Source organism: Neolamprologus multifasciatus, chromosome 20 (assembly GCF_963576455.1).
Source record: "Neolamprologus multifasciatus chromosome 20, fNeoMul1.2, whole genome shotgun sequence".
NCBI lineage: Eukaryota > Metazoa > Chordata > Actinopteri > Cichliformes > Cichlidae > Neolamprologus > Neolamprologus multifasciatus.
This window is the reverse complement of record NC_140458.1, coordinates 31,891,134-31,911,554: the sequence shown is the minus strand read 5'-3', so window position 1 is coordinate 31,911,554 and position 20,421 is coordinate 31,891,134. Positions and strand designations below refer to the sequence as shown.

Here is a 20,421-nt window from a genome sequence, read left to right as displayed (position 1 = left end):
CTATTCTATTCTATTCTATTCTATTCTATTCTATTCTATTCTAGTCTATTCTAGTCTATTCCAATATAAAACATAATGACCAAAAAAAATATCCTTGTGCAGCTTTTCTATAAATGCATATAGTTAATCTGCTATTATTCTAAAGTCCTTACTGTATGTTATAGGGTCTAATGAGATATTCTATTCTGTTGGATTCCATAGTTCTTACCCTAAATTCATGTAATACAAGATGTGTTCTACTCTACTCTACTCTGTTTCATAGCCTTTACTGCTTATTAAAGTGTCAACAGCAGTATAATATTCTATTCTATTCTATGCTAAATAATTATTATAATAAAAACTTCTTATAGTGCAGCTATTCAATAACTACAAATATTTACTCTGTTATTATTCCACAGCTCTTTCTGTATATTGAAGTGTTGAAAGAGGTATTCTATTCTATTTTGTCCTCTTGTATTGTAATCCACAGCTTCACTGTTAATATTCTACTGTACTCTACTCTAATAATAATAAAACAATTCTAGTAAAAACTTCTATTCTATAAATGTGTATAGTTACTCTGTTATGATTAAAGTGTCTAAGAAGCTATTCTATTCTATTCTTATTGTAATAAGAACGTCTTCTACTGATGCTATTCTATGATTATCTCTAGTTACTTTTTTATTTCTTTCACAATTTCCTTTGTAACAACAAAATAGTAATCTTTTTATTCTATTCTATTCTATTCTATTCTTAAGCAGTTTTATAGTTTTTTCCATATTGCTGCTATTGAATTTTGTTATTATTCTATAGTTTTCCTTCATAAATAAAAAACAGAATCTAATGTAACCGTTCTATAAAAGTATATAGCTGCTTTGTATACTTTCTTATTGTTTCACAATTTCACTGGCAATAACGAAACATAAAAGTAGAGTATTTTCCAGTATCCACACCATTCTGTACTATTCTATTCTATTGCGAAACCTTACTATTGTTGCTTAAGTGAGATGTTTAAAAACACTATAACAGTGACAGACAAACACTGTATTCTATTTTCTATTCTATTTTATTTTATTTTGTGTATGTACACTAGGTTTATATCTATACAATACACAAAAAAGTCATTATTATATATATTATATTTGATTCTTATGCAGCATAGTATCAAGCTGTTTATCAGTTCAAGCAAAAAGTATGTGCAAATAAATGGTCTGTCAGCATTTTGTACTGATATAGTAACTACCAAATTGTAGTCTTCCATTTCTGTTTTTATTTACAATATGCTTTATAATGTGACACTTAAATTATTTAACTGTAAATTAATTTTTCCCCATTTGAATACTATCCTAATTTTCTGAGCTAAAGGATGAAGATGGACCAAGTGTTGCTACAGAATAGACATCCAGAGGACTCCCAGTGTCGCTGGATGTTTCCAGTTTTGGCCAGTGGGTGACGATATTTTACCGGTTGAACTTTGAGAACCCCCCAACTGTTCTCACCCCAAGATGAAGAAGGATGCTGTCATGCTGAGTGCCTCTCACATACACTAGTCTGAGCATCCCGGCAACGATTACTCTCTCTTTATTCTGAAGTCCATCATTTATGACAGCGTTATACCAAACGTGGTTCTCTCGGTTATAGCTATATAACAAACGATATACAGGTGGCACTGCAGCTGTTGTACTACTCTCTGTAGTGGCGACACTTGGCTAACTAACGTTGGCTAATTGCCCCTGCTGCTGTTGCTGCTGCTGCTATTGTTTGTTGTTGCAGTCTCTCATCAAACAAATCACAGATGTTGTAGATCAAGCTCTTTAAGGTAAGTGCTGTGAGCTGCAATCAGCAGTCTTTTTGCATTTAACGTTCATCAGCAAACGAGGGAGAAATGACACAAATTAACGGAAGAGTATGTAAACGTTGGACTGTTAACGTACATCATCGCTTGTTAGCTATTTGGCTAATTTGCCTATTAGCATTAGCTAGCTAGTTAGCTGATAGACTTGGTTGCCCCTTGCTGTTGGTGTTGCTGGTTACTATGAACTAACATTAGCGGCTAGCGCCAGTGACTAGCACTGATTGGGAATGCCAGCTAGGAGCAGAGTAATGTCTGGATACAAACAGCTCGTTGGCACCGGTTATTACAGACCTCGTCCAGTACACACAACACGACTTTAATTTATTAAACACTTTGTGGTATGACAGCACAGATAACATCGCAGTACCCCATAGCTTGCTTTTCCCTGTTTTGAAATACCCAGTGTGCTATGTCTTTTCCAGGGAATAGTCTTAGCCATTCAGCTATTGTCACTAGCCCTTGGAAACGTTAGCCAGCGAAGCTAACTAGCTGTCTTTTGTGTGTTTTGACTTGTGCTCAATTATTGTTATCTAGATCGCAGTTCGTGGTTATTTAGGAGTGTGGTCTGGCCTGGTTTTAAACACCGGATGAGAGCACATTCGTGCTGCTGTGAGAAAATGAAAGATGTAATCTACACTGAAGATATTTGTCAACACATACAACAGCCAGAAGTGGGTTTAAGACTTCACTTTCTCCTGAGAAAGTTGAAAGCATTTAAGAGACTACATCAGCTGAAGGTTTCTTGGTGTTTGGAGAGGTCATACTTTTTTCTTTTTTTAATCAGGGGGCATTTTGTTTTTTGCAGCGTTAAACCAAAGTTAAGATGAATTGCAAGTTTGAAAATAGTAAACAAACGAGTAATGTTTGGCCACAAATATGTTGCATAATTCCTCCTTGAAAGGCAATAGTTTCCAAATATTATGCAGTCCATGCACATTTTACTACCTCTAACTTTAAAAGAGAAGAACCAGCAGGAAAGTGTGTTTTTATTTTTATTGAGTGCTTGTGACTCATACTTGACTCTTTTACCTCACTGACTACACAGCCCTGAACAATTGAGGGCTTCACAATGCACGAAGAGAGCGCACTATAGTAAATGATCAAAGGAGTGTGAAAATTTCGTTTGCTCTGTAAATGCTACGCTATTTTCAGTCCACTGAAAGAGTCTAAATGAATTTAAGGACAAAACCTGCGTTTCCTCACTTGTCAGAGTGGCACAGTGTTAGGCTGGGCATAGGGAAATCATCAATGAATGATCTGATATCCTGATAGCGATGCACTGTAAAACACGCCCAGCAAGTTTAATGGTTTTAAAAAGCTTGGTCTGGATAGGCTTTGTTACTTTGCTGCCACCACATCTATCCAGTCATTGCAGCTTGTTCAAGTCTCCTGATAGTGACGTGACACTGAACATAGAGGTCAGACAAACTTTGTGTGTTTGTTATAAACAGAGAATTTAGCAATAAAGCAATCTCAGATACAGCTATGTGGCCAGAAATGTTTTGTGTCTATAGAGCATTACTTAAAGACTGAAGATTATTGTTGGTCATGTCTTTAGGGAAAAAAGGGGGGGAAAAACTGGGATTTTGCTAATCCTTACATCTTGCATATTCCCATCTGATGTTTTGTTGGCTTTTCCTGCTGCCAGTAGCTTAGTGGTTTGTGATTTTCTTTAACTACCACTTAGCCTGTAAACTTGCTAGGCTAGGGTACAGAGGTCTGCCATTAGAGGCTATATGTTGATTAGTACCTCAGCGCCGCTTTGGCTGAAAAGCACCTTAATGTTTGGTTTATGGTTTTTCTAAAACAATATGTTTTAGGTCCGGCCAAGAGAACAATTCAGAGTAGCAGAAGGCAGAAGATTTGTGCTGTTCCTTTTTTGATTCTTTCTGTCATGCTACTCGCAGAGCTGCTAAGTGGTCAGGGTGTTTTATAGTGTTTCAATTTGAGTGGGATCTCAGGAGCAGCAGTGGGTAAAATTACTTGGAGTCACCTATCCAATGACACACCCCGTCCATCGAATGTTAATCTAGCTGTGTGGCTGTAGTAGCAGCAGCAGCAGTGCCAGCAGAGTAATGATAAGAGAAGTGTAATAACCCTGCTATTTTCCTTTAATGACTAATACGCGTTTGAGTAATGGCAGCTTCCTGCGAATAATGTGTGGCAAAGGCCAGGCAATGCTGAGGAAAAGCCCGTTTCACTGTGCTCTGATGCCTCTTTTGTTGGATGATCTTTCAATACACATGCGCTGCAATTCAGTGTTTACATGCCATGCTCAAACGGCATCTCACCGTTGTCCTCTACTTTGTCGTATCTTCGTGAATCCCCATAAAGGAGGATTCTCCCAAGTCTTGTCTCACAGCCACTTTATTGTCAGTGATGGAGGTTTGTTTCTGCCGTGCTTGACGCCATTTGAAGCTGTCGTCCATATGTGGCTATCGTGTATTTCACATTCAGAAAGGTTGGGGTTGCGTTTCAACGAGGGGTGATTAGGCTGATTTATTGTTTTGTTCGAGGCCGTTCTGCTCAAGGGTTTCATATACAGTATTTGATTATGCTGGCGAGAGAGGTTGGTAAGCAGCGAAATGTCTTCTTTTAAAGAGCCGGCACAGGAAATGATGTGTAATCAAGCATCTACGTGACATTTGTAATCAAGCGAGTGCATTGCCTTGTATTTATATTCTAATGACTGTGCACACTTGAAGCAGCATTAAGAGGATGCAGTGGACAAAGATAAACTGATTTAGCTTTTTACTTTTACAGTGCTTGATATCAGTTTCTTTGCAAGATATCTGGTTGTTACATAGAAAATTAATGCTCTGAACAAAGGAGCAATGTTCGCTCAAAGACCGCTTGATGGGCCATTCAAGTGCTGTATATTCATTAAAAATAACAATCTGTCAGCACTTACTGACAGCACGCGCAACAAGCCAAGCTCTCTTTATTGTTCTCCGAAGATGTTTTTCAGTTCCCGTGCCAAGAGCTGGGTAATTGGCTGTAGCAAAGCCTTGCATGTGTTGTTTTAAGATATTGGACTGACACGCACAGGGCACACTGGCAGAAATGAGGCAAGCACACTCCCCTTTCCTCCTCCTCCTCTTATTCTTCTTCCTCCTCCTGGCTTCTGCCAGCAAGTCAGAGGAGGCAAGATGCAGGATGTTGTTTTGTGTTCCCTGACAGCTTCCCTTCACCTCTCATAAGAGGAGATCCAAGCACGCCGCATCATATCTCATCTTTGTTTGATTCGGGCCTCTGCAGCTCCACAATTGTGCCAAGGAGATGGTATCAGCAAGCGCCGCTCGTGTTAACAATCGTGAGCTGTCTTGCTACATACTGCTGGTGGTATTTGATGTGATCAAATCTGCTTTCTGCACAAGCTCAGCCGTGGCGAAGTTGGTCTCACTTCATCTTTACAAACGCTGTCTGTTTGCGTTGACTCACGTCTTAATTAATCAGATATATTTTGTCTGGTGTTATTGCTAAGCATCTCAAGACATGAAAGAAACTTTTCTACATATTTCATCGTGCAACTGTCAGTGCTCTTTGTGCCTAATGTGCACAAGTGGTTGGACAGTGGAATTTGGAGAAATCGACTGGAAAAGGAGGCTTTAGCTAACATTTGCGAGCCTTGTGAAGCGACAGCAAATATCTGGGAGTATATGGGAGTTTTACGCATTTGCTGGTTTCCTGTGTGCACGCCTTACTAATTACCATTTAAAACGCAACATGTGGGCACAGGCCTAGTTTTTCACTTTATTGCCATAACCTATTAATAGCACTTCATGCAAAAAAAGAAGTGTGAATTAAAAAGGAAAGTTAAAAAAAAAAAATAGTCAGCCATTTGCCATCACAGTAAAGGAGGAAAATGAAATGGTGTAGGATCAGCTGGCTGGCCCCTGAGGAGAAGGAGAGGGGGGGGGGGTGATGAGGATGAGGATGAGGAGGAGGAGTACTTTGCTGCTGTGTGTGTCAGTGCTGATTAGGTAAGAGATTGCCTCATGTAATGACACGGCATGGCGCTAGTGGTGCAGAAACACAAACAATGCATACCAGTGTTTTTTACTGCGCACACCCCCTGCAGCCGCCTGCCTGAAGATGTTTATATAGACATATACACTCTAACCAGAATATTTCAACATCTTAGACAGAAACACCCCCCTACTCCCCGCTCCCTTTCCAGCGACACGCACATTTATTGCATCCGGGAGCCGATAGCCCTCTTTTCTTTTGTAGCACAGATGAAAGATGGGGTGATTAAAGCAAAGGGGGCACAATGGAGCCTGTGCGGTTTCTCGATCAGTATATGCTGTTAGTATTGACAGCATATATTTAGGCCTACATAACCCGCCAGCTTTATCTGTTTCTATCAGTTTAAACCTAAAGCAAAACGGAGTATTTCATAATCTCCTCCTGCTGGTGACGGTTAAGGTTTCTGTAGATGTGTTGGACCTATTATTATATACACAAGTGTGTACGGGGTTTTGATTCATTAGCTCGGTTATTAATAAATCTGCTTCAGGCTTAGATTCAGCATGATGTATCTTTTGATAAAACGATATGAAAGCATAAAGCAAAAAACATAAAACCAGACAAAAAACTGATTATGGTAAATGGCCACTACGTGATACTTATCAGAGCCACTTTGATTAGCTAGTCTAAATGATGCAGTTGGTTTAATTGATTGTTTTATAGAGAGATGTGTCAATAACAGCTGTCTGCTGTCCAGACAAACACGCTTTTGTCATTAATTAAAAGTGGCCGTAATGGCTCGTTATGCTGCGTTTTTCTGCACAACACTGGGTATGCAGGACATTGATTTTCAACAGTGTGGATGAGACAAATTGCACATAGATCTTTTTGTAATGTGCTGGCTGTGCCGCTCTGCCTCTGTGACTAACACAGATATCGCACTGATATGTTGCGGCTACGGCTGCACACGAGGCACAGTTTGCAGGGCTGGAAAGCCTGTGAGTGATGTTTTAATGGAGACGGTCACGCAAGTCAGCGGTGATCTCAGGGTTCAACCGCCATAAGGAAACGACCCGCGTGACATTGTGGCTCTCCGCTCTCCTGTACACAAGATGCCTCGGGTAAACTGCGTCCTTGCTTGCCCTTGCAGGTTAGGAACACCTATTGAGCCTGCCGAGCCTTCAGTTTAGACACTGGGACTTTGAGCTGGATCGACTGGGTTTAAAGATGGACATCTTGTCTCTGTACCCTAGTTCCAGCAGCCGGCACAGAGAAAATGAGTTCTGAGGATTGGGTTTAGATTTGCCACTGTAGCACTTCCACTCTGATACACTCTAGCTACCATCAGGGGAAGGTTGTCAGAGAGAGCGGGAGCGAGAGGGAGAGAAAACAGCGAAGCACAGCAGTGCTATCTAATAGATCAATTTGTAATAAATCTGTTGCCTCAAGCTGTTGTTGTTCGCTTCAACTCAGTAAAAGGTGTCTGCGTTTCTCAGGCAAGAAAATGCTTGTCAGGCTGGGCATACAGAGCTATCAGTGAATAAGACGCGCCTAAAGCACAGTAAATCATTTTCTCTGTGCTCAGTTTACATAGGTCGAACACACGGCTCTTATCAGCGCATTCCATTGGCCAAAAAAGGAGGGTTATGACCAATCAATAGGGCTGAGCGCTGAAATCAGGAAGTAACGCTCCCCTCACATTAAATTTCCTCCCATTATCCAATATGAACCATTAATCATGATGAAGGAGCTATCGATTAGGCTGTGAGCCAAGGTTGGTCAATTTATTTGCCAGAAGTCATCGAGTCGGGGCAAGGATGTGTCGACGAAGTGCCGATTTACAAAAACCAAGCGACAGAATTAAAACGACCCCATTATTATGACAACAGTTTGATCTTTAGGGTAACAAAAGAGCAGGCCTCTATAAAAACCACATGGGACCGCTCCGGCTCCTCCTCCACTAGCAGCCATATGGACCGTACTAATTGTGTTTTACGCCAACCATTTTCACCGATCCATCGGGGACTTGTGGAAGTGCTGTAGCTATAATGTCACCAGCAGTGGGCTGGCTCATGAAAGAAACATTAGCAAGCAAGATGAGAAGACAGGAAGGCAATGCACTGCAAGTGTACACAATTATTGATTTTATTCAAATGGAATCTGTGCTTTTCTGTTCAGAATCCGATGTCTTTTTAATAATGATTGCTATTATAGCTTTCCCTAGATGGAGCTTTTGTTTGAGAGAGGCATTCAGTTTAGTCTCACACTTGCACCTTGTCAGAAGGTGAAATCTAATATCTAGGCATGTTGCCAGCGTGTAAAGATATAGCTTTAAAAAGGAGACTTGTAATCCCTTGTATTATCCAGTTTACACCATAAAGATGTTTTATCCAGTGATGTGATAGATTTTTTTTTTTTTTTTGCACAGGGGTGGGGGGTCGGGGGGTTGTGCTGAGCACTAACAGATCATCTTTCACTCATTTTTGTTTTATGGCTACACAAATGCTTAGGTTGAAGTATTTCCTTTGCCCTTCAGGCCAGGGAGTGGTTATAAAGCGTTCAGAGTGCCAAGTGTGACTGAGGCAAATCTGTGTGTGTTTTAACGTGTCTGTGGCATGCAGTCATGAAAAGGGCACATCTATGGAAATTAGATCCCGTGAAAGAGGGGAGGAGCTTTGGAGCGGTGAAGGTGGGGAGGAGGGAAGGGGGGGAAAAAAACCCCACACTCTCGTTTCATTGTGTCCCCTCTAACAGTTTTCTTGTAATTATTGAAATTGATGTTTGCTGTGGAGCTGTAAATCTGCAAGATCTCCTGTTAATAAAGCGGCAGAGGCAGCCGAGCCGTTAGGCTGGGAAATAAAAGGTAATCAAGCCTCCAACATCCTGTCCCTCGCCCCAAAATGAAGCAGCAGAAATCCTAATTAACTGAGAGGATGAGGAGCTCTTACTACACTGCTTGGCTAGTCGATGCCAGAGCTCTGTGCTATACTGTAATGAAGATGCACTGCTAGTTTCCCCCAACCTCTCTTCATTTTTTCCCCCTCACTCTCTCCCTGCCTTCCAGCTCTCTCTATCTTGCCTGTGGTATTTTTTCCCTCTCCTCAGCTCCTTTCCTCCTCTACCTCCTCCTCCTCCCTGCCTTGTCTGTGAAGTTGTGGATGTGACCATTGCTCGGAGTGAGAGGCGCTTTTTGTAGCCTGGAGGTTTCTGCAAGTCCTGCACAGGAAATCGGTGAGCTTAGATGATGGCCTCTGTGATGGTTATTGCTGCTTATGTAAAGTGCCGTGAGAGCGAGGGAGAGGCGGCATTGATCTCGTCCCACTGATTTCATAGATCCTCTTTAAGATGACAATACAGTTGTCTTTCTGTGTCATCTTCGAGTGCTCCTGCTTTTGCTTTGCACATGTGATTTCATTTTTTTTGTGTATTCAGTAATGTTGTTTTTTTTGTAGTTTTTTTGCTCTGTAACTCTGGTATAAAGCAGCAGCAAGACATGCTCCTCGAGGTGAATGTCATGTTATTAACATCTTTGTTTTTGTGGAAGAGTGAGTGATCATCGATTGTCTGAAACCCGAGCTTCCCTCAGCCCTCCTGCCAGCTACTCTTCACTATTTACCTGTAAACTTGTCCTTTTGTCTCTTGCTTTGTCTGTTGATGGCCTCAGAGCTCTTTCTTTGTCCCTACCCCCTACCCCCACCCTCCCTTGTTGTACCAAAGCAGCCCAAAAGCCTCCAGGGATGAACAGACAAATAGAAGACAGCTACAGGTGAGGCTCCGTCCCTACATTCTCCCCATCTGTCTTTCTCCCCTGTGAGCACTCTGCCAGACAAGTTTTCAGGCACTCAAAAGCAGCAAATCGACTCACTGTAGGATTCACTGTCACTTAGTCGAGCTGGGGCACAGCAGCTCGCTGGGAGGCCGGGTTTCTCTTCCTTTCTTCATTTCGCCACTTCCTCAAATGAGGAAAAACGATATTCGGCGTGGTTCTTTGCATAGCCGAGCTCGATTCCAGCTCCTCGCAATCCTGCTTTGTTTCTTCGTTCATGCATTAGTGCGGCGCTGCAGATGACAGCTTGATTAAGTGCTTGTCACATCTCAAATAATTCCAACTGGATGGGTCCAGTCAGCTGCGCTCCATCTCGATTTGCTCCGGTTAATTTTAAACAGCGCGACTGACGGGCGAGATGGTCGCACGCCGTCGCGCGGATCCCTAGTCAAAGTGGCGGACGGTTTTGTTTCCCGTGCACACGTTTCATGATCGCGATTGAGCGCGGGGAGAGCGCCGTCAAAGAGTTTCAGTCTCTGCCTTTTTATTCTTGGCACAAAGCAAACGATCTGCTCGGCACAAAGCCAGCAAAAACTCCGGTAGAGAAAGCTGGCATCTGGCTTCGCATCGTGCGTGTGCACTCTGATGCATCCACGAGAGCATCGACATGCGCCCTTGGTGTAATGAAAGCCAAAAATTCTCATAACAGTAGGAGTTTAAATTTCTCTCCTAAGTGCAGCGGCTTCCTCACAGGGAAGAGATTCACCAGCACCTCTGACAGCCCTCAGAGACCCTTTCCTGGAGAACCAGCAGTCCTCCCTTTCTTCTCCCTGTTTCCCTCTGTATTTAGCACTCAGCCTTTTCCTCTAATCAACAACAGGCTTGTGAAAATCTCTACATAAAACACACAGTGCTACTTTTTTTCTCCCTTTCTCTCTTTTCTTCTGCCTGATTCTTCCCCAGAGTTCTTTTTTTTGTCTTGCCTGTGTAGCTGCTGCTATAAAGAGGATGACAACAGGCAGAGGAAACTAAAAGGACGAATTGTCTTTACCTCCCCCCCTTTTTTTTGCTTTTCACTTTATCACTCTGCCTCGCTAATGCAGCTGCTTACATTACACGGGGCTCATTCACTTTATATTTGCTGTCGCAGGGAGATAAAGACGATGAAAGTGAGAAATATACGTGGCAATTTTTGGGAATTTAGCTTAGGAATGTGGATACATGTAAGAAAAGAGATCATACTGGCTGTTTCTTTTCTCCTTTTTTCAAACGTGTATTTTCTTTTTTTTTGTTTCATGGGTAAATGGAGCTCATGGGGCACGGGAATCGACAGGCGCGTTTTAATTGTTTGTGACATGTGAAATGAGAAACAATAACGTGCGACTACTACAGGGCCCATGAGATTACAGTCTGGTCGGCTGCTTAAAGGAGTGTCAGAGAGATGCATTACCACATCTCTGTTTCCCTTTCTGCCCTCTGAGCCATAAACCACTCACAAGCATTTAGCCAGCAGTGATTTCTCCTCCGCTCACCTCCTCACCCTGTTTTGTGATCCTGTGGAGAGCATACCGTTAGAAAACCTCCCAGGCTTCCTAAACGAATCCTCTGTGTGTCTCTGCTTGCAGCCTTGGTACTCGGCAAATATCTGCAGCACCACCTGATTTGACTTGGTAATGGGGCATTGATGAGTCTGGGGGGAAATCGGGGGGGGGGGGAGAAGAAGGGAAAAAAAAGGCACAAAATCGTACAGCCCCAAACCCACTACAGCGAGGCGGCACCAAACACGGCGTCAGTTTCTCAATAGCAATTGACAGAAATGGAAAAAAGAGAGGGTGAGGTAAAAATGGAGGACTATAGAGATATAGCTGTCATCTGTTGATGCCTGCAGCTGCCTGCTATTGCTACAGGGGGAGAAAAAAAAGCCAAGAGGTGGAGATGAGCTTCAACACCCAGGCTTCAACTCGATTTGTTTTTTTGTTTCTGCTGTTGTTGGTTTTTTTTTTTTTTTTGCCTCCACTGTCCTGAAAAAGCAGGTTTTCTAAGCAGAACAGCAGATTATTTACATCCTTTAGCAGAGCTCATTTCTCACAGAATACTGAGTTGTGTGTGGAGGACATAAAATGCAGCCAAGCCAGGCAGAGCACAGGAGATAAAAGCAAGATCGCTTAAGCACTCTCTGTTACCTCTAAAGCACATTTCTATTGCTGTTGATGTAGCCACTAGTCTAATAATTCATCTTCCCTAGTCTTTTTCTTTTAAATCACGGCTAGCCTTGTGCACACACACGCACACGCGCCCACACACAGGAACCGCTCTCAAACACAAATTCCCCTCTCTGCTGAGGGTAGACCCCTTCTAATATAAAACAAGCAATTCAAAGATGAAATGCTCGTCATCCTGCCGTCTCACCACGGCCAACAGATGAGTAGTGCTGCTAACAAAAAGCAGGGACTGACTGCGCCCAGCTCCCTCGCAGGGGCATCTTGTCTATGTTATCACTCCAGCTAGTGCTGCAATTAATATTAATGTGCTTTAAAGCACGCTCCAGCAGCCCCGCTTCCCTCGCTCCTCTCTCGTTTGCTCTGTGTCTGTGTGTGCGTGTGTGTGCGCATGTGTGGATGTGTGTTTGTTACTCAGGAGGAAAAGAGCAATAAAGCCAGCATGGGATAAGAATCTAGGCAGGATATGACAGTCCTCATGTCAGCTGTCGTAGAGCTGGAGGGATATGTGGATAAAGACAAGGGATGAAGCTGAATCCCAACCAGCCAAACAGGCAGGTAGTACGGCTTGTAGGTAGAGGCTTCGAGTGTTCGCAGCGGCTGGGCTGGGGGCTGTGCACAGCCTGTTTATTTAGTCATGTTGTAATAATGCTTGACCTTTTCTTTCAAGTCCGCAGGCTGACCTTTAGCACCTTACTCCTCTGCAAATCACACACACACACACACAGACACACACACACACACATACGCAGAGGGAGAGTGAGACAAGCACCTCCTTTGCAGGGAGCTTCATGGTCTGCCAGCTCTAGGAGTGGATTGTTCCAAATTAGTATGCATTAGGTGGTTAGTGCAAAGCATTTAATTATGCGAGATGGCACTAAACTGTCTATGTTATGATTAGCCCAACACGTTACAACTTTAATCTCTTCATCCCCCCCTCTCTTTCTGCGGGTGAAGAGGAGATACATTGGGGCATATGTGGGGTGGTGGCTTATTAGGGATAAGTTTATGATTTTTCAAGTCTGTCTTAAAGCAATGCTGATTTGCCTGTATTCTCATGAGTAACAATTCCCGCTCTCCACTTTGGACCTTATGCTTTTCCCTGTAATGCAGTTACACTGTAAGAAATTAGGGGTAAATTGCGTAGCCCTCTTTCAGTGCACATTAAATTCCTCTGTGGCACATAATAAGCCTCAACAGTCCCACTATGCTAAATCTAGCTGGTATCTTTTTAGAGTTAATATCTATTTAGCACAAATTTCCTCCGTTTTTGTTTCTTAAGTTAGCTCCCTGTGGAGCTCCTGGGGGAGGACACTTTAAAGTAGTTCTGTTCTCATTGCTAACTTGGAAGTCAATGTATCCTGCAGATGTGATAGCATGAGTATTTTTTTTTCCATATTTGTGGTTTGGGACAGAAACAATTAGCTAATAATGTGTCTAATTGTGTTTGGAGTATGGCTGTGTGACGACATTACCAGCTGCCCGTGACGCGGCTAATACGGTGGGTGTACTGGCGCTTTAAGACCTTTCCATTTGTTTGCCTTAATTTCTTCTTTTATGACGTAGTACTTTTATGTGCTTTTATAGGGGCTCTATAGCAGTGGTTCTTAACCTGGGTCCGATCGAACCCTAAGGGTTCGGTGAGTCGGTCTCAGGATTTCGGCAGAGCCTCCGCCATGAAATGCATGGCTCATTTTGTGCACCAGTAAAAAAAATCACATTTTATTTTTCACTAAAGAGGGGTTCAGTGAATGCACATATGAAACTGGTGGGGTTCGGTACCTCCAACAAGGTTAAGAACCACTGCTCTATAGTGTAGTGGTAATAAGCAGACGGTAGCTGATTTCATCCTCGAAGGAGACACAAGCCCTGCTGTAGTGACCCTCCTTTGAATAAGGGAGCAGCCAAAAGTAGCTTTTATTTTTTTGTGCTTTTATCTGAGGTGTTATGAAAGTAAAAGGCGATCTCGTAAGACGTTCCTCAGAGAGATCAAGAGCGGACCGTGTTGCTACTGTTGGAGAAAACTGACATAAATACACTGCTGGCACAGCTGAGCTGAGCTTGGAGGATTGCCACAGCAGGAGAGGTGCTATGAGAAGAAGGCTGAAAAGCACAGCTATGTCATCATAAGCTGACCTACCAACAAAGAAGAGAGGGTTAAGTGCAAAAAAACCCCAAAAACTAGATGTGTTGGTAATTATCAGTCAGCCAGCGTAATATGGAGAAGTAAGAACGAGATGTTGCTAAAAAGGCTGCAGAGATTACTTTCCAGTTAGCAGCTCATTTGTTACATTATTTGCCTCACCTATATAGAATCGCATCTACAGTGTCAGTGAGTGTATCTCCCAAGAGCATGTATTGATATGGTAATCGAGAGGTTGTGATCTTGCTCTATTTTTGTATAAATCTCTTCTTAAATTCCAAATCCGCACTTGACATCAGTTCTCTTTGTAACACGAGCGATAAGTCGGCCAACAAAACCTACACGTGGCTACTTTAAGGTGTCCATCCTCCGAGCTTGGCAAGGAAGAAATAGAGGGGAGTTTTTGCTAAATAGGCTGCGTTTCTGAAATATTGGCATTTTACCTCGGACAAACTTGGCAGTGCATTCTGTCACCTATTTCTTAGAGCGTTGTTGTGTTCTGGGGAAGAACCTTTGGTGCCCAGATGGAGAGCAGCGGAGAGAGTCACAGCTTCTCACGTACACGTGGGTACATCAGTTTTATTTTAAGTCACAGAGTCTTGAAAAATCCCATCCTTTAAGAAACGCTGGCATATTCCCATTAGATGTCACAAGTATCCTCGCTATCTCTGCAGCTAATGCTTTCTCCCTAGAAGGAGTTTGGTATTTCGCTTGTCTCCCCTCCTTCACTCCCCCTCAGATACTTTGTCAGACGATATTGAATCAAGCCTTTTATGTGTGTACGTGCATATCCCCGCTCTCTGTTTTCACTGAGCCGCTTTTCATGGAAGGCAGGCCTTTTTAATCTTGGGCAGCAGTGGCAGAAGCAGCCTGGGCAGAGTCGGAGCGAACCAGGCAGCCATCCAGCCAGGCAGTCAGTCGCTGCAGCGGAGCCCCGGCAGCTCCCCGGAGGAACCTATTATACAGGAGAGATATCAAACCATGAATCATTTACGCCAATCCTCCCATCCCCTCCCTTCACCTACCTTTGCACGCAGCCCTGACGCCCGGCCCCGGCCGCCTGCTTGCCGCTGTCTGCATCATTAATGAATGATTATTGCATTTCATAAACATGGAGCTACAGTAATTAAAGTGTTATCGATCCCTTCCACGTTGACTCCAAGGTGAAGAGAAATGTTTGCGTGTCCTCCACTTACGCATTTTTTTGTCACAATGCTGGGTAGAAAAAGTCCTTCTAGGAACAATAGGCAGTGATTTATTTAGCCTGAGGGCATGATACATATTTTTTTTCTCTGTTTAGACACTTGAGATGTAGTCTTGAATGAGAGAGGATGATGAAGATAGAGCTGGGTGGGGTTTGCGGGTTGCCTCTCATTGTGCAGCATGTCGGTGGTGTTGGAGTGTTTTCCTATGTTAGTGTTTGGTGTTTTGCGTAAAAGGTGGAAGGACACGGAGGTTAATGTGCTGGAAAAGAGTGATTTAGGTCAGTGGTCGTGTCTGCATCTGTCACTCTGACAAGCTGGCGCTTTAGGAGGCTGTGTGGTGTTGAATAAAGGAGAGAGTGAAAGACAAGTGAGGAGAGAGCCGGCTCTTTCAAACGGAAAAGAGGAAAACCTGACTTGACTGTGATTTGCGCTCTCAGCGACAGGCACAGTGTTACAAGCAGCCGTTTGATATAAACCTAATCAGTTTCGCCTCTTTATTGAGGATCAAGACAGTTAAAAGTCTCTGCAAATAAGTGCACGTGTCCCTGCCTCCCTTCCATCTGTTTTCCTTCCTTACTCCCTCTGCCCTGCTGTCATTTCTCCCGGTCATTTTTTCCTCCTCTCGTCTCATTTTCACCATGCTTGTCTCTTTTGCATTCTTAACATCTTTCTACTGTTTCCTCATTCCTCAGCCGCCACCTCCCTCCCCCGACCGTTTCAATCAGGAGGGCACTTCAGCGTAAATATCACAATCGCTTTAGGAGGCAACAATTGTGTAATTCTAGAGTGATAGCGATGTTTAAAATAACAATTTGGCCAATAGCAGTGGGAGACGTTTGTTTCTTTGTTTTTTGTTTTAAATTTTGGGTTCCTCCTTTTGTTTGCGGGAAAAAATGAAATCTCGATTATGAATAAATAACTGTGTGAAAGTATTTCGATCTATCTCTACATGTTACAAATGTGCAAAACTGGATCTCCAAGGACACACAGTATATAAACACAGGCCACAGTCAATAGGCTGATGTCACTTATTTGACGTCGTTCCAATCAGTGAAGAGAAAAGAATGGAGAATTCATTCATTAATGAATGGGATGTTTGTTTGTTTTGTTTTGTTTTGTGTTTTTTTTGGTGCTGTGTCCCCTTTAGCCTTGTGGATTACATGCAACTTACCCTCCATAGTTATCAGTAAAATTTCCCTTTCCGCTTCAGCACCTAAATGGATAGTTTCCCGGGAATTATTTATTTTCATAGATGCAGATTTTAATAGGCTCTTTGTTAAAACTAACTAAATGTTTATTCACAGCTGTTGTTTGTTTTCACCCCAAAAAAGCGCTAAATAAAGTCATCACAAATACGGAGTCGTTAAGGACGACGTACAAATGCGAAAAGCAGATTGATCGAGCCATTAAGTGCGAGATAGCCCGGTTCAGCGAGCTCGTGCTGATTAGTAGCCTTTTCTCCCTGCCCTGTGCCTTGTCCCTTTTGTTAGTGAGCCACATGGCTCTCTACAGGGTTTAGTCTAATCAGTGCTAAATATTCAGCGGTAGCCCGTAGCCTAATCAGGCAGAGCATAATCATTGTCAACCAATTGCATTCCTCTTGACCTCCCAGATGGAGGTAAACTGCACAGCCTCTCCATAGCACCGCCTCAATTACTGCAGTAGTAATGGTGATAAAGAAGAGCACAAGCTCAAATGAAAATGGCTGATTGATGTGGACACACATGGCTCGTATTTGGATTATAAGGAAGAACATTACGGGCGTTAGGGGCACAGTCATGGTGCGGGATTCGAAGTATTGACCAGGTATTTAGTGGATTTTTGCCCTGTTGTGGAATACGACAGCATCCCCAGGGGTCCTGCCACCTAAAGCACAACCCTCTTGTTCCTCCTCTGCTGCAGTGTCAAGGGGGTGGGACTGTATATCTAAAATGCTCATGTGTGCTGCCTGTGACTGGCCCTCTTATGCTAGTGACAGCTGTGGGGTCAGAACAAAAAGCTGTCTATTTCCGAAGCCACCATCCCTCTTCTTTCTCAGAAACACACACACACACACACACACACACACACACACACACACACACACACACACAAAAAGAGAGAAAGAGCCAGTTGGAGATTTGCGGAAATTGCTTGTTTTCACTGTTGAGGCATTCATCAATTATGGCTTCCAATCAAAGAATTAATAGTGTTTCAGTGTGATTTGTTTATATTTTAATTTGTCTGATTAACTAAAAAACTGAAACATAATTTTTGTTAATAAAAAATACTCACATTTTGAGAAGGTGTAATGTTAGTTGATGAATTATAGTTTTTTTATTATGCTTTAATACATTGGTTGATTTGTTTAAAAACTTTGAATTTATTATTTTGCTGATGGGCAGCTGAGAGCTCTTCTTGTTGTCAGGCTGCTCTTCAGTTGCTTCTGTTGATCCAGGCTGAGAGCATGAATAGAGGGATGTAACTAATTGACCCTGGCACCTTAAGGGGGCTGAGGTAGAGTTGGGGAGCAGGTGCTGAGTGGGTTGCCCACAGTCTCTCACGCCGGTCCTCGTCCCCGCTGAGCACCAAACACTCCCCGCTGACCGATCGGCTCACACGGCTCTCCGTAAGTGCAATGATGCCGGATGCCTTAGCCCGCGTGAGCAGCATAATACCGACTAATGCCTGAAGGAGCGCTCTCCCCATTTTTATATCACCGCTTCCCTCAGCTGCTGCTTAGCCAAGCCTGGCCAGTGCAGTGCAGAGTGTAGCTGAGTGCCTTCCTTTTCTGCTCTCTCACTCTGCTCCGCCTGGCAGTTTATTAAAAGGAATACTAGCTTTTTCCTCGCGCCCGGGTGTTTGATTTCGACAGCAGCAGAAGCTGTCACGGCAGATAAAAGGTAGCGGGCGCCAGAATTACGGTGCACACAGCATCTGTATTTACTGCGTCATTCTCCCTGCCTCTGACAAGGGAGGAGGAGGAGAGGAGGAGAAAATGGAGGACAGGCTGCTGCGTTCATGTGTCTTTACATTGACATGTCTCATCAGGGAGAGAGGTGGACAGACAGTCTGCAGTGAAGCCATCAATCAGCCCTTTTCAATACATCTGTCCAGTACACTGTAATGCTCACACATAAAGACTGACAAAGGAAGGCATTATTGGTTCTGTTGACATCTCTCTTTTTTTTTTTATAAACCACCTTTCAGATGGCTTTTCAGATGGAGTAAAATAGCAGGGTGATTGCAGTGTGCTGGCTAAAAATGTCAAGGAGGCAGTTCTGGATTGATATGATTGCTCGCTTGTTGCTTTGAGTTTTGTTTTTTTCAAAATTAGCAAGCACACAACACAACGGTAAATATAACAGCGATTCAGCTATCTTATGCATTTGTATAATGAGAGGTTCTTTGTTCTCACCGCGGGTGTCGTCGATTCCTCCGATGCCGCCACTTAAACCTAATCAGTTAATTGTGTAAAATGATTTATTTTCGACTTCAGCTTTTGTTTCTGAAAGTATTTGCTCTGTGCACCTCTCCTTGAAAACAACTCAACAGAGAGATCCATTTTCCTGGCTGTATCCCTAACTGAGGCGGTGGGTCATGCTAATTTTTCATCGGCATCATTTCATTGAGCTTTAATTAACACAACAAGGATTCGGTGTCCTCCAGTGTCATCTGCTCAGACAGCTAATACAAACTCATTATCTCAGCTCCCTCTAAAACAGTACTGTATTACCCTGCATACTACTTGGGCATACGTAAAAAAAAGAAACCCCCCCCCAATACTGATGTATTCATCTGTGTAAGATAAGGGTTTTAGATCATGTCCTGTTTTAACCTAACCCTGCTTTAATACATTAGTATCCGTGTGCTCGTTTGCTTCACCCGCTTCAGCAGCTGTCTGTCTTCTTCATGCGTCTCGATGCTGTAGCCTGTGGTGACAGCAAGACTAATGTATTCACGGCACCGCCACGGTGAGAGGCATTACTTTACCTCTGCTTAATTGAGGGGAAACTCCCCTGACACCTGCTTAGTACAGCACTAAGCTGGGAGAGCGGCCAGACTCAACCCTAGGAGCATGAGGCCACTGAACCCTGACTGAGAAATAACGCAACCCCAGACCACCCAGGGGCTGCCGAGGGAAGAAATGATTTAATAATACTGATGAGATATTACACCGACTCTTCCTCCACTGTCTCCCTCTCGTTCGCTCTCATTACTTTTTACCTGGTGAGGGAGCCAGCTCTGACTCTGCGCCTGAAGGTGTATTTAGATGGGGCTGCTAAATATTTCAGACCCTGAAGACAGAGACTGTGAGTAAAAAGAAGAAGCAAAGAAGGGAGCAAGAGGGGCAAGAAAAAAAAAAAATCAGTGCACGGGGGTTTGACATGGATTGTGGAGGGAGGTTAGGGAGTGTAGTCAAGGGCAGTCAGGGCAGGCCTGTAATTGGCTGACACTGGAATATAGCAGTGGATTTGTGTGTGTGTGTGTGTGTGTGCCTGTGTGAGTGTGCAGTCAGCCAGTGTCTGAATACTGTAAGGCCAAATATATCGCTCCAGCCAGACTGCATTGCTTTCAGAGTGTTGATATGCTGCCATCACCTTGCACTAGAGTGAATGTTGATGTCAAGTACAACAGACACTAATATTATTTTCTTTGGGCTCACATACCAAACTCCCCCTACGTCTGGAGCCTTATAGGCAGGGTGCCATCTGAGACTCGGCATGACAGCTCGACTGAGCTCCTGCCTCGTTTTTAATTGTCCCAGGCCCCAGGGGCTGCTGGGAGCTAGCTGGGCGGGGCTGAACATTTTCTCCAGGGGGATGTGGAGAGGTGGGTGACAGAACACTCGCAGTGTCAGATGCAGGTGCAGAGAAAAGAGATGGAGAGGGGGCTGACAAGCTAACCGTGGGGAGCCAAGTAGTGGGAAGCCATTCACTAAAATGAGAGAGGAGAGGGCTTTATATAAGAGGAAAGCTCACAGGAGGCATCCATTTTCCTGCTCCAGCACCGCTGCACACACAATATGTATTATCCATGCAGTTATCAGCTGGTCTGTTAAATGACGTTGTTGCTAGAATTTATGTAAAGAGCACAATATGGCCGCGGTGTTATATCAACAGTACATTTTTACAATGTGACGTTTAGTAGCGTTACTTATTCAGAGGATGAAAAATGTGCTCCCTCTTGTGTAGTTGTCCTGTCATCATGTCCCAACACTGACTGGTGGATCATAATCTTTTATTCCCTGCTATGGTTCAGCTTGGTGGTTGTGATTAGGCCTGGAGTGAGCAATGTGGCTTCAA

General features: G+C 43.5%; 1 protein-coding gene across 7 annotated transcripts in view; it reads left to right on the top strand.

Annotated features, from left to right (window-relative positions):
* The first annotated feature begins 1,412 nt into the window (after positions 1–1,412).
* rerea (arginine-glutamic acid dipeptide (RE) repeats a) overlaps positions 1,413–20,421 on the top strand; it is a 130,378-nt gene continuing 111,369 nt past the window's right edge. For 2 of the 7 annotated variants that reach the window (XM_085145031.1, XM_085145028.1), the window contains exons 1-2: positions 1,414–1,798; positions 9,524–9,569. The gene's annotated coding sequence lies outside the window, so the exon portion shown is untranslated. Of the gene's footprint in view, positions 1,799–9,520; positions 9,570–20,421 lie in introns of all 7 variants that reach the window. The other 5 variants (XM_085145030.1, XM_085145027.1, XM_085145029.1 and 2 more) reach the window with 3 other exon arrangements.